Raw genomic sequence first — 7,286 nt, forward strand, 5'->3', positions numbered from 1 at the left:
GAATTTCTTATGTATTATAATCTTTAGTATAGCTACACAGTAGGGAAGATATATTAAAAAGAAAGTACAAAGAATAACATAACAAATTATAAAGTAAGTCCAACTAAAACAATGCTCTCTCTTTCTCTCTCTCTCTCTCTATATATATATATATATATATATATATATATATATATATATATATATATATATATATATATATATATATATATATATATATATATATATATATATATATATAGGAGTAGGATCAAATGAGAACACCTAAAAGGTTGAGAACGCGAGAACAGATCTGAACCATTTAAATACTTAGATCTAAGGTTATTATTAAATGGACTATTTATGAAAAATTCTAAAACTAATGGTATTAAAGTGTAACTTTGAAATGATCAGAAGGGCATAATAGGAATTGCAACTTTATCTATTTCCTATAATTTCTCACCCTCTCACCTATTTCCTTTCATCTTTCTCCCATTCCACCGTCTCTCTCGTCACTCTCTCTCTAGGGTTTTATAACAAATCCGTCTCCATCATAAAACTCACGCCATCATTGATCTGGGCATCACCCAGTATTACACCATCACAGACCCAAAAATCGAATCTATACAACTCTTCTTTCTCTTCGATCGACACCACGCACAAGAAAAAATCACAGGTAATGGTATCAATTATAAAACTCGAAATTGGACCTCTTCTCTTCTTTAATCGATCGTACCCTTCTTAAATTCTCTTCTTTCTTTCTTGAAATTGATCACAGGTTCTGTTATATAGAGTGTAATAACAAGCCACTAGTTGACTTTTAGTGCTTGACTGATCACTGAAAAGGAAAAATAAAGGCAGAAGATTTTTGGCCCGGTGGTTCAGTGATGGCAGACCCTTACCATCGAACAAAAAAGGAACAAAAAAAGAAAGCGATCGAACAACCGCAGTCAAGAAAGAAATACGAAGGCAAAAGGAAATCGGGTCTGGTGGCTGCTGATCTTTCGTCGAGAGATTCGCGATGTGGGAGGCGTCTCCGGGGTCGACGAGACCGAAGAACGAAGACGTGAAGAAGCAGCGAAGGTTCGATCGTTCTCATCCGGCTGTGAGGTGCGAAGGAAGGAGGTAGTACCCTCGACGTTTGGCCAGACCGAAGAAGAGAGAGGGAGAGACGAAAACAAGTGGATGGGGCAATCGTTTTCCTGTGAGTCCCTTTTTGGATCTATTCTTCGTCGCCGGTAGTAGCAAACTAGAGAAAAATCAAGCAGCAACAGTCGTAACGAAGAGGGGGGCTGTTTGGCTTGCTATTGTTCGATTCTCACAGGTGAATAACAGTGAATGAATAGCAGTGCATTCATGTGTGAATAACAGTGTATTCATTTGTGAATAGCAGTGCATTTATGTGTGAATAATAGTGAATGAATAGCAGTGCATTCATGTGTGAATAGTAGTGTATTCATTTGTGAATAACAGTGAATGAATGTATTTATTTATGATTAGAGGTACTCATTTATTCAATTCTGAATAACAGGGTACTTATTTCTTAATAGCATTGTATTCATTTGTGAATAACAGTGTAAACATGTGTTAATGAATATATTTATTTATGATTAGAGGTATTCTTTTTATGAAGAAATGATAATTTTTACACTATTTTTATTTTCAATTGATCAAAAAAAGAAATTGGATTACTTATAAATTGATGTGTATTTATTTGTGATTGGAGTAGTATCAGGTTTTTTGAAGAAAAAAATCATTTATGAATACAAATGTACTAATTTGGTGTTCGATTTCTATTCATTTTTTTAACAAAAAAAAACGTGGAGTAGGAGAAAAAAATTGTTTTTTGTAAGAATTTTTTTTCAGTTTTAAAATAAATTTTAGTAAAAATGATTTTTATATTCCATTAATAAGAAAAATAAAAAATTGAATATTTATTTCTTTTTTGGTAACTGATCCTAAATTTAAGGGAATTTGATTGAATTTTAGTTTATTTTAATTTAATTAAAAAAAACGTGGAGTAGGAGAAAAAATTGTTTTTTGTAAGAATTTTTTTTCAGTTTTAAAATAAATTTTGGTAAAAATGATTTTTATATTCCATTAATAAGAAAAATAAAAAATTGAATATTTATTTCTTTTTTGGTAACTGATCCTAAATTTAAGAGAATTTGATTGAATTTTAGTTTATTTTAATTTAATTAAAATATACAATTACTAGTATGCTCTTATATACTGATTGGTCTAGAATTGTTCTCGCGTTCTCAACCTTTTAGGTGTTCTCATTTGATCCTCTCCCTATATATATATATATATATATATATATATATATATATATATATATATATATATATATATATATATATATAATATTCTGTTTTAACTATCTATTGTGTGCATGTAGGATTGATTATGAACCAATCATATTCAGGATTCTCAAATACTTCTAAAGCCTCAGGATCCTTAAACATATCCCGAGATCCAGACTATTACCGCTAATATTTCTAACACTTGTAACAACTGTATTTTCTTTATTTTTCTCACATGTGTAGAACGAGTCAACACAAGATCCATTCTTAACGGAGAGTCATCTCAACCAGGCAAAAGACCTGGAATACCAAGTCAAATAACATTCATATGCTGATTCTAGAGGATCCTGAAATTATCAAACTTCTTGTTATAAGAATTAGACTATATATAACACATGTAACTACCAAAATAGGGGACAATAAGCTCATATACGACATTTGTACTTGATTTCATACATTTAATTCTGTATTTAACATTTTATATCAATCAAATCATCAAGGCAAGTGATCATTATCACATTCCAAGGTTTTATGTCGGAGATCCTATCAAGGATCAAGTGCTTTCCTTATAACTCACTTGTGTCACTTTGATTATCATTTCATACTTGATTACCATGAACATCACAACCTCTCGTACAATTTGGTTAGATTCTACTTAATTGATTTTTGACCGAAACAATTTGGCGCCCACCGTGGGGCTGTGGTTTTCAAAACCTTTCGGAAAATGATGTCTACACAACCGACCATATCTTCCTCCTCCATTCCTCCCATTTCCTCTAAAAACCTTCCTCCACCCCCAACGGGAGCTCCCATGAAAGCCTCTGAGGAACCAAAGAAAACACTTCTTCAGTCGTTACCCAAGGACATCAGGATCCTCCTGTGTTGATTTTCAATAATGAAATATTCGTTATGATGATGAGACTAGAACTAAAAATCACTCAATAGCATTAGGATAACAGGACAATACTCAAGGAAGTGGAGAAAATGAGGGCAGAAATCTGCAAGCCTCAAGAAGCAGCACCCTCGATCTTGCAGCCCAAGATCCTAAACTTTGATAACATGGGACCCTCAATGAATCAGCTCGAGATAGAATCTTCAATACTGGCCTATGTTCCCTCTTGGGGCACAACTCCAAGAGAGCAAGCCCATACGACCTAGGATCCCAACGAAACCTTCGTTACTCCCAATAACATGGATCCTGCTAACTTCGTCGATAATAGTATCTTTACTACTAACTCTATCGACCTTGATACATGTTTATGCCTGATCATGGCTAAGGAGATTCAACAATTAAGACAAATGATCTCAAGCATGCCTGGAGTAGTCCACTCTATAACAGAAGTATCCCCCCACAAGCCATAGGATCTCAAGATTTGCTCCCGTAATAGTTGGTACTGAAGTCCCAAAGCGCTTCCAAATGCTCAAGATGAGGCCTTATGATGGGACCATGGATCCTGAGGAGCATGTTACACAATATAGGGAAATAATTAAGATCATCCCCATTCCTACACACTTGAAGGAAGGTTTCTTATGCTAGGGATTTGGTTCGACTCTCATAGGACTAGCCTTAAATTGGCTGCTTAACGTTCCTCCTTACTTTATTACATCATTTGATCACTTAGTTAATTTGTTTAACAATCAATTTTGTTGTAGCATAAAATTAAAAAAGATCACTAGTGATCTTTATCGAGTGGTTTAGTATCCTAAGGAATACCTTTGGACTTTTATGAACATGTTTGGCAGGGAAGCTCTAAGTATCCCCTAAAATTGATAAGACGACTGCATTTGAATCCTTTAAAATGGGCTTAACATGGACTATCCTTTCTACGAAGACCTTGTAATTAGCCCATGCAAGAGAATAAATGAGGTTCGAAGCAGAGCATTAATATTCATAAGGCTCGAAGAAGACAAGGAGATCCAAAAAAAAGGACCAACCCACCAAGATCATATGATCACCCTAATAGGAAGGCCGAATCATCGGCACGAAGATTCTACAAGTCAAAACCATATTCCAAACATGATCATCATTGGGTTAATTCCCTTGAAGATGAAGGTGAGAAAAAAGAATTTCCTAAGATTATCAACTATTGCTTTTCTGTGGATATTTCAGGTATAATATTTGCTATGCGGGATCTTGGCGACAAAGCAAGATGGCCAAGAAGGGAGAGAAATCCACTACCTGGAAAGACAAATCCAAATGGTGTGCATACCATGAAGACTTTGGTCATGTCACAGAGGATTGCATAGCTCTCAGGAAGGAGATCAGCTACCTCTTAGGCAAAGGATACCTCAAAGAAATCCTTGGAAGAAGAAAGGAAAGATCCAAAGAGAAAGATCAAGATCCTTAAAATATCCTCGATAAGAAAGGGTCCCCTCCTACTGACGCCAAGGTAATCAATGTGATCTTTGGAGGATATGACATTTGTGGTACCTCTTATTCTACAGCAAAAAGGCATGCCAAAGTTTCAAAAATAGAAAAAGAAGAAAGGCCACAGAAGAATACGTTAATAAAAAATGATAAAGAGATCACCTTCGACGAAGCGGATAGACAAGGCATCCAGGATCCCCACCACGACAGATTTGTGTTCACTTTTTACATCACCAACCATTTCGTCAGAAGGATCATTTGTCGATGGAGGATCCTCAGTCAACATTATACTCTTGGTTTCTTTAAAAAGAATGAACATCCTAGAGTCCAAAATTTTCAAAATATCCTCAGTATTAATAGGATACAGTGGCGAAATAAAACATATAGTCGGTGAAATAAAACTACATATCTACATTGAGGGGGTAAACTCTGCAACGTTTTTGTGTAATAGATACATTATCCGCTTATAATCTTATACTAGGTAGACCATTGATCCACGAAATGAAGGAAGTCCCTTTAACGTATCATCAATGTGTGAAGATGCCCACCCCATAAGGGACAATAAAGATCACAGGTGATAAAATAAATCCAAAGAGTGCTACAAGAGCTCGATGAAATCTTCAACTATACAACTACAAGCATAACAATTAAAGCAGGGTCACAAGATGTGCTAGGAATAAGAGAGCAAGATATAAAGGAAGTGCCCTTGAACCTTGAGGATCCTGATGCCAAATTTGTCATAGGATCCTCAATACCAGAACCAATCGAACAGGGACTAATAACGTTCCTCAGAGCTAGAATCAAGACATTTGCATAGAAGCACGAGGACATAAAAGGTATAGACAAAAATATAATAACGCATAAGCTAAATATTGATCCTTCTTTCAGACCAATACACCAAAAGAGAAGGAAGATCGCACTTGAGAGAAACCAAATCATACAAGAAGAAGTAGAAAAACTCCTTAAAATAGGAATGATCAAGGAAGTGAAGTTCCCAAGGTGGCTAGCCAATATGGTCATAGTACAAGAGAATAATGGAAAATAGAAAGTATGTGTGGATTATACGGATCTCAAAAATGCATGTCCCAAGGATCCTTTCCCTCTACCACACAAAGACGCCATGATAGACATCACAATTAGTCATGAGATACTAACATTCATGGATGCATCGGCAGGGTTCCAACAAATCCAAACGGAACCCTGTGACCAAGAGGATACAACATTCATAACCCCCAACCGGTATATATTGTTATACTGCCATGCCATTTGGTCTTAAAAATGTAGGTGCAACATATCAAAGGCTAGTCAACAAGACGTTCAAAGAGAAACTGGCGGACACCATAGAAGTCTACATTGATGACAAGGTGTTCAAGTCGAAGAAAGCTGGAGACCATCTCAAAGATATTGAAGAATCCTTCGACATAGTTGGATGAGTATAACATGAAGCTAAACCCCTCCAAGTGTCACTTTGGAATAAGATCAGGCAAGTTCCTTGGGTAAATGGTGACCAAAAGAGGAATTGAGGCAAGCCCTCAGCAAATCAAAGCAACCATTGATCTAAGATCCCCATCCTCGACAAAGGATTTTCAAAGACTAACAGGAGGAGTAACAGCCTTAAACGGGTTCATCTCAAGATCCTCAGAAAGATGCAAACATTTCTACGACGTATTGAAGAAAAATAAAAGGTTCTAGTGGAATAATGAGCACGAAGATTCTTTCCAGGAACTTAAAAGATACCTATTTTCAACACCCTTATTGGTAAAACCATTAGATGGGGAACCACTTCTTCTCTACCTTTCAGTATCCTCAAGTACGGTGAGTGTAGTATTAGCTAAGGATCTTAATGGAGACCAACATCCCATCTACTATGTAAGTAAAAATCTCTTGGATCCTGAGAATATGTACTCTCACCTTGAAAAGCTTATACTTGAACTAGTAACTGCTTCCACGAAATTAAGACATTGCTTTCAAACACATCCTATAAACATAAGAACTAATTATCCTATTAAGATTGTTATGAGAAAACCAGAAATGTCAGGAAGGATGGCAAAGTGGTCCACGAAGCTAAGGACATACGACATCAAGTATGAACCAAGATCCGTGATAAAATCTCAAGAACTGGCAGACTTTGTGGTTGACATCACTAATGATCTACAAGCTGAAGTAGAGATAGAAACTATACGACTTATAGAAGAAGAAAACACATGAAGATGGACACTATTGAAAGATGGCGCATCAAACCAAAGAGTAATTGGACTAGGGATCATCCTAAAGTCACCACAGGGGGACATCCTATCCTAGGCAGTCAGTTGAAAGTTCGATGTAACCAAAAACAAGGTTGAATTCGAGGTTCTAATCATGGGACTACAGCTAGCCAAGGATCTTCAGATCAAGGATCTTCAAGTATATATCGACTCCTTATTAATAACTAACCACTTTAATGGATCCTATGCAGTAAAAGGAGAAAGACTAGCACTATACCTCTAGATGCTCAAAAATTTAGCCTCTAATTTTGAAGCATTCAACCTAAACCAAGTTTCTAAAGTACGGAATGCTGAACCAGATGCTTTAGCCAATCTAGGATCTTCTCTTTGGATCCAACTAGAAACCAGGATCCCGATAATTCAGGTGAT

Source organism: Lactuca sativa, chromosome 1 (genome assembly GCF_002870075.4).
Source record: "Lactuca sativa cultivar Salinas chromosome 1, Lsat_Salinas_v11, whole genome shotgun sequence".
Taxonomy (NCBI): Eukaryota; Viridiplantae; Streptophyta; class Magnoliopsida; order Asterales; family Asteraceae; genus Lactuca; species Lactuca sativa.